The sequence below is a fragment of the Aplidium turbinatum genome, chromosome 11 (genome assembly GCF_918807975.1).
Source record: "Aplidium turbinatum chromosome 11, kaAplTurb1.1, whole genome shotgun sequence".
Taxonomy (NCBI): domain Eukaryota; kingdom Metazoa; phylum Chordata; class Ascidiacea; order Aplousobranchia; family Polyclinidae; genus Aplidium; species Aplidium turbinatum.
The window spans coordinates 1,481,705-1,489,226 of record NC_137482.1 but is presented as its reverse complement, the minus strand read 5'-3'; the positions used below and the strand labels follow the sequence as shown (position 1 = coordinate 1,489,226).

Here is a 7,522-nt window from a genome sequence, read left to right as displayed (position 1 = left end):
CAAAAATATTCCTTTCTCGCATTTGCCAAGTGAGATTTGAGCAGCTTTTTAGGGTACGACGTCTACGCTACAACAAAAACAGAAGTCTCCATAAATCTATCAGTTGTTGGACATGAGTGAGCACAAACATAATCTGGTTACCAGGCTTAACGGAAGAAAGCCGCTCCAAAAGTTGAAGAAATAGATAAAAAAGACACACCCATTTTCACAAGTCCGCCCCGTTAGCTCAGTGGTTACGCGTTCGGCTCAAGATCACTCGGCGCTGGTTCGACTCTCGGGGTGTGCGCTTGAGCAACGCATTTCAGGATTGCTCTCCATTCAGCGGCACCTAGAGAATGGAATAATTCTCCAGAAACAACACTTCAACAATTGGAAACTTCACTCTGCTAATCTCGGTAACCGGCCCTGCGTCAAGAGCCTCTACAAGTATGCGAAACTACTAGGAATAACCAATCAAGGCTTTGTCAGTTCGGGGATAAAGATTCAAAACCGACCAACCAAACCAACCAACCAACAATCTTGTATTACTGGCTCAGTCGAAAGCAAAGTAACTTATACTCGCAAAGTCAGTAAGCTATAGACCGACATCACGCCACGACTCGACGAAAAACAATAGTAGGTTACTTAATGACTGAGAAAAAGTCATACTAAAGAAATTTCAACGTTAGACGCTTGGTTTAAGGAGTTTTCAAAGTTGATAGGAATGCCTTGAGCAACGCTTGCAATCATGATATACAAAATCACTGTGGCATGCAACATTATGTAGGCTACAACGCTAAGAAGACGTGAAACTACGTGTCATAAATGTTAAACAGCTGGTAACAAGAATGCGCCCAACTTATGGGTGCCATTCCAACTTCATAAACGGCACACAAGTACTTGAGGAATTGCACAAATACTTGAATTCCTAGCTAGCGTTTCAAAGTTCTAATATACGACACAATGTCCCACAGAAGAACTGCAGGGTATGAAAGACCTCCAGGTTTCACAACAGTAATAAGACATAAAAAACATCTAAGAAAAACCGCAGGACGCTACATGCATTATCAAATATGGTAACTCTAAAATCCCACTGTTGCATATTTGCAACAAGTTTTAGGCTACATATAGCTTCGGCCCTCGGGTGCTTTATGTTGGTTGTACAACGTATTTTTGATAAAAAATTAAAACTTTGGGTTTTTTCTTGGACGCTACGGGGTTAATGGCAATTAATCATTGATCAACTTGGGGATGAATACTTCAAACTTGGAGACAGGGCCATAATAACTACCTCTCTTACCCTCGACCTGGGCAATCTCACCTAGAGGGCGACATGGTTTTAGTTTGTCCAGCGTTTTTGGTAAATTAAAAACAATTGCACAAAATACTGCCACAGACAGTCAGTTTATTTCATAGCTCGTTTCACGAACTCACAAAGAAGATATAGGCATCTGTGACAGGCAATGTCTTTTACTTTTAATGCGTTTTCAGATCTAACACAATATTCAAATATTAAAGCATTGGCATGTTCAAAGATTGGTTTTGGTTTGGTTTAGTTTTTGAATCTTTATTCTCGGACTGACAAAGCCTTGATTGGTTGTTCCTGGTAGTTTCGCATACTTGTAGAGGCTCTTGACGCAGGGCCGGTTACCGAGATTGGCAAAGTGAAGTTTTCCGATTGTTGAAGTGTTGTTGCCAGGGAATTATTCCATTCACTAGGTGCGCTGAATGGAGAGCAGTCCTGAAATGCGTTGCTCAAGCGCACACCCCGAGAGTTGAACCAGCGCCGCGTGATCTTGAGCCGGGCGCGTAACCACTGAGCTAACGGGGCGGACAATTATTGCTTTCTCGCATTCGTAAATTAAAGCAGCAAAAGCGATATGAGATGCTTGGCATGATATGACATGACATGATACTGACTTGACATTGGAGCTCATAATGCAAGACGAACGCTAGGCTGCAGGAAAGAGCAGTGCAGCATTATGCATTCCTTATATTTACCACATAGTTACCATTATACTTTCAACAGGGCCTCTGAGAGGAATTTTTACTAGGGGTACGAAGAGTTTTTCCGGGCCCCCCTTTCACTCCGGGTCCCCTTTGTCTAGGGCAAAACGCGTGATGTTTGCTTAGGCGTATTGCAAACCATACAACATTTTACTGCAGAATTGGACATCTGTGCGCAATAATAGTACGCTATCAGGCTGCAATAAAACTATTGCTTAGTGTTTTGTGCATATCATGTGATGTGTCCCTCGCCAATTTGTGTATCCTGCATTGAATTCATGTGTCAGTATTGTTGTTGATGGTGCTGTTAAGAGGTGTCGCTTGTACAACTTTCATGTAAAATTTTCAAATTAATTTCTTTATTTCTCTTAGATGTAGCCTATAATTATTCCTGATGAGGAAACTATGTGATGTCGAAAACGTTGGATTAGTATTTCTTTTCTTGTTTTTTTTGTGTGTTTAATAAAACATGTTAAATCCGTTAACGTTACTGAGTGTAAAATGTATCTGGTAGCTACAACAAGTCAAGCTCTTTACCAAGGTTCAAACATAACATCTTGTTAAAACATAATCAAATTAATCATCTGACCAATAACCTTTTTTCATTAACCTTTCAATTCACCACATGCTTAGCAGACGTAAACAAAGTCACTTTTTTTTGACTGCGCCTCCACTCCTGCTCCGAAAGTATTGACTCCGGCTCCTGCTCCAACTCCTAAATTCATTTTAAAGCGAAACAAGTGTGAAACTACCTTTTTCAAATAGTTTTTAAAAAACACAAAAACACCCGAGCTATTTGCCCGTTTTTTTCTCAAACCTGCTTTTGCTACACTATGCCTCCCCCCCGGTCAGGAGAACAGCCAACTTTTATAATTTAATTTAGAGTGCTTTTAACAAAAAAATTTTGCACGTAAAGCACTGAATCACCACCTTGGGCCCCTAATGTGCTCGCAATGCACTCAATTAGGCTACCTTTCCGGGCCCTTTTGCTATATTACGGGCCCCTCAGGGCAAAAGAATAACAATTTTTATGCTTGAATTTAGTCGTTTAGGATGGTTTTAACCAAACAATTTTGCGCGTAAACTATAAAATCAGAATTTCGGGCCCCCCAACCAACACCGGTCTGGGCCCTCAAGGGTACGCCGTACCCTCGGTACCCCCCTCTCATAGGCCTTGAATTTCAACATGACTACACGCAGGTGTTCGCTGTTAGAAACTTGCTAGAAGATCACAAGAATATCATTGGCCTACTTTGCCAGTGACAGTCTTCCAATCGCCGTGTGAGAGTTGAGAAGCTTTGAGGCGTAGTTCACAACAAAGTTCTCTATGAATCGATCAGTGATTGAACAACATGTGAGCACAAACATACGCTGGTCGTCCAGAATTTTCTTTGTTTTTGAACGGAAGGAAGCAGCTTATAAGTTGAGGAAATTGACAACATGAGACACCCAGCAGTTTAGTATACTTGTAAGTGTAAATTCTGTGCAAACCTGCAAAGATTATTATTTTCGAAAGGTAAGTCATGTACATGTCGTTGTGTGTAACTTAGGCTACTACTAAGTTAGGTGTAAATTGTGGATATTGTAGACCTAAAGCTTAATTTACTTGTTGTGGGCCTATGTTTAGGCTTCGTTTGCAAAAATATCTAATGGAGGATTAAACTTATTTCAACTGAATCTCTAGCAAGCTATTCATCCGCTATTACATGGTTGATTGGTTGGTTTGAAATCTTTATCCTCGGACTAACAAAGCCTTGATAGGTTATTCCTGGTAGTTTCGCATACTTGCAGAGACTCTTGACACAGGGCCGGTTACCGAGATTAACAGAGTGAAGTTTTCGATTATTGAAGTGTTGTTGCTGGAGAATTATTCCATTCATTAGGTGCCGCTGAATGGAGAACAGTCCTGAAAGTGCGTTGCTCAAGCGCACACCCCGAAAGTCGAACTTGCGCCGCGTGATCTTGAGTCGGGCGCGTAACCACTGAGCTAACTGGGTGGACAATGAATGGCCACAGGTTTGGTTACGTTCCGTGGTTCCAATCTCAGATCAACCTCTACAAATGTGCGTATAAGCATCTCTAATGAATATTGTAATGCTCTCTTGTACAAGCAGTAGGCTAGGCTACGTAGCTACATGACACTTACAGTTGTCTTTGTTTAGTGCATTCGAACAAGCAGTTTGTTTTCACAAACCATTACTAGCCTGCTGTAGATGCTACAGCGAAATAAGTCATTAAAGCAGTAGACTGCAAAGAGTGAAAGATCACTATAGTAGGTTATTTTAAAGTACGAGTCACTTGCATAGCCTACAAAAAATTCGCAGTGGCCATATTGAAATACAAACGCTTTTTGCAGTGCAGTGGCGATATTGAATAACTTTTTCCTAGGAGCAAAGAATTGAGTTAGCACATTTCAATGCAAATGTTTTGTTGTCAACTCTGCATAGTCTACAAACGAAAGTGTCCAGTTTTATTAATTGCTTCTTCAAGGGTCTTTTTGCACTCCTGTAACCTCGACTGTTGATTTGCAGATGAATAAAATAGCCATCGTCGCCATTTTGGTCGTGCTACTTACAATGAACATTCAAGGAGGGATGGGATGGAATAAACGACGACGACGGTAGCAAATAAACAATAAAATTACAAAATGAACATTGTTGCACATTGATGGATAGGATGGTTTGTTTTGAGAATATTTTTGACATGTAAAACAAATGAAAAATAAAACAGGGGCGCCAAAGCTGAAATGGGCCTCATCACAACGGCCTACTTTGGATGAGACCGACTCAGATAAATATATTTGATTCCAATAAAAGATTCATCATGAAGGAAACAATTTACAACTTACGCATATTTTAAACGCATCGGCCTATTGCTTATATTAACATCTTACCATAAACTACTGGTCATAAACTACTACCATATACACAAACTGGTATAAGCTCATTGGCGTCGACAAGGGAGTTGAGGGGAACTTTTGGAGGAGATCAGTAGGTCGGTAATCATTCCAAGGAGCACGAAAACCGAATCCGGTATTTTTGATGTAGTTCATGTTCCATAGAAGTGTCTTGATCATGGGCTGGAGGATTCCATGGATACCGGGCCCAAATTATCCTTTCAACGGCCCTGGGTAAGCTATGGCCTGTACGTTCGTAAAGCAAAATTGACAAATCAGTGATATTGCAATTGATTGGTTTGAAACAGGCTTCGAGAAACTTCCAAACAAATTGTAACAAAAGGTTGACAAACCCCACTCCAAAGTCAAACAAGAAGGCGTGACGTCATAAACATGATTCACTTTGCTTGGAGGCATGACGTCAAATGTCTCAGAAGAAATGCTTTTGTGTCCTGGTTACTTATCCAATTTCACTTTAAACTTTCTTTATAGCGTTTCTCTATCCAACAAACGCATCAATGTTGCAGTGGAAGGACGTCATCAACATCAGCAGTCCATTGAAGATGGAAATCCGATCATGTTTGATGCTTTTTCAGAACTTTAGTGCAAAATGATTTTCAAGTGAAAGTGTTTTGAATAAAAGCGGAATTGGTGGTCTATGGTTGTACTTTCTTTGGCGATCGCGGCGGTTTCAGTTTCAGATTGATCGAAAACACCGCGTTAAAATCTAACTCAATCTTCACTGTGTTGCTTTTGAAGGTTGAAATATAAACATTCTTATATTCTTTAACCCACAGATGTTCAACATATGGATAATTTCATTAAGCGAAGAGACAGAGCTGTAATAACCGCCTCTAGTTCCCTCGGGGTACCCTCGGATTCAATGCTCAAGAATCTCGTTGGTACCAGGCCCGCAATACTCCTTCAACGACCCTAGTCAGACCCACCGGGGTTTCCACGTGTAGAAATTGTTTGAAAACCTAGTAACATGGACAAATAAGGATTTTGTGACCCTGATAAGAACAATGGACAATCGATCGTTGTGGGGCATCGCGGTTGCCGACGCCTTATTTAGACAAGTCCGATGATGACGACTGAAGTAAACTCGCAGCAATGCGTCGAAATATTGCTGCTGACAAGAAATGGTGTCACTTCCGGTAAAGTACATCACTTTCTGTGAAGTATAGCAACACATCTGCAAAAGAGGCGCAGTAGAAAAGTCGTGCAGTTTCATGAAATTGTCAATCCAAAATCATCAAATTAAAACTCTTATTGTTCAAATGGCCTTCATCATATAACAGGCTTTCTGAGAGAAAACATAAAGACACTTGAATAGTTGAAAATGAGTTTAATTTGTAATGGGCTACTTGGTTGATTGAGAAAATCTTTATCTTCGGACTGGGAAAGCTTCTTGAAGAGCTTATTCCTGGCAGTTTCACGTACTTGTATAGAGGCTTTGAATCACTGATGTAGATCGGTCATCAAGATTGACAGAGTGAAGTTTCCTATTGTTGTTGAAATGCTGTCTGAGAATTATTCCATCTTTCAAGTGCCGTCGCCGAATGGAGAGGTGCAGTCCTTGAAATACGTTATTCAAGCGCACACCCCGAGAGTCGAACCAGCGCCGCTTGATCTTGAAGTTTTTTTGTTTGTGAAGTCACGTGCTTAACTAACTGAGCTATCGGGGTGGACGATAGCTAATATTTTTAATTTAATAAAATTCTCAAATCAAAATTTGCATTTTTAAAGAGAAAATCAGGATTGATCGTGAGATAAACTTGCCAGCGAAGATATTATTTTGTTGATTATTTTAAAATTGATGCAACATGAACACGCTTTTCCTCCCATGTCCATCTTGCTCCCACAAAAATCAGAGCCTCTACTTCTCCAACGGAAGATCATATATGTTTTAGTTGATGATTATATACATATTTTGGGACGTGAAAGCAATGGGCGTGGGCAAAACTAAAATCTGAATGTAGAGGGAAATTATCATGATTAAGTTTCTTCCTCTCGTCGAGGGTTGGAAATAATGAAGCGCCATGTTTCTCTGTTGTGAGATTTTTATTGTGCAGTTTTGTAATTAAGTCCAGACCAGTCTTTAATATCATTAGTCCAAATTCTTGGTGGTCTGCCCTTATTTCGTGTTCCATTTATTTTGAATAAAATTATTGCGAATCATGTGGCCAAAATACTTCAGTTTTCTTGTTGGTTGGTTGGTTGGTTTTGAATCTTTATCATCGGACTAACAAAGCCTTGATTGGTTATTCCTGGTAGTTTCGCATAGTTGTAGAGGCTCTTGACACAGGCTCGGTTACCGAGATTAGCAGAGTGAAGTTTTCTATTGTTGAAGTCTTGTTGCCGCGGAATTATTCCATCCATTAGGTGCCGCTGAATGGAGAGCAGTCCTGAAATGCTTTGCTCAAGCGCACACCCCGAGAGTCGAACTTGCACCGCGTGATTATGAGCCGGGCGCGTAACCACTGAGCTAACGGGGCGGACAATGAATGAATGGGGTGGACATAAATGGCCACAGGTTTGGTTCCACTTCGTGGTTCCCATCTTAGATCAACCTCTACAAATGTGTGTAGGCTACCTCTAATGTAGGCTACCTCTAATGTAGGCTACCTCTAATGAATA

At 40.6% G+C, this 7,522-nt stretch overlaps 1 long non-coding RNA gene across 1 annotated transcript; it reads left to right on the top strand.

Moving 5' to 3' along the window:
- Positions 1-3,386: 3,386 nt before the first annotated feature.
- LOC145779266 (uncharacterized) lies at positions 3,387-5,539 on the top strand. Its single transcript, XR_014290546.1, has 3 exons — positions 3,387-3,502; positions 4,518-4,606; positions 5,375-5,539. It is a non-coding gene; the product is annotated as an uncharacterized LOC145779266 (long non-coding RNA).
- Positions 5,540-7,522: the final 1,983 nt, after the last annotated feature.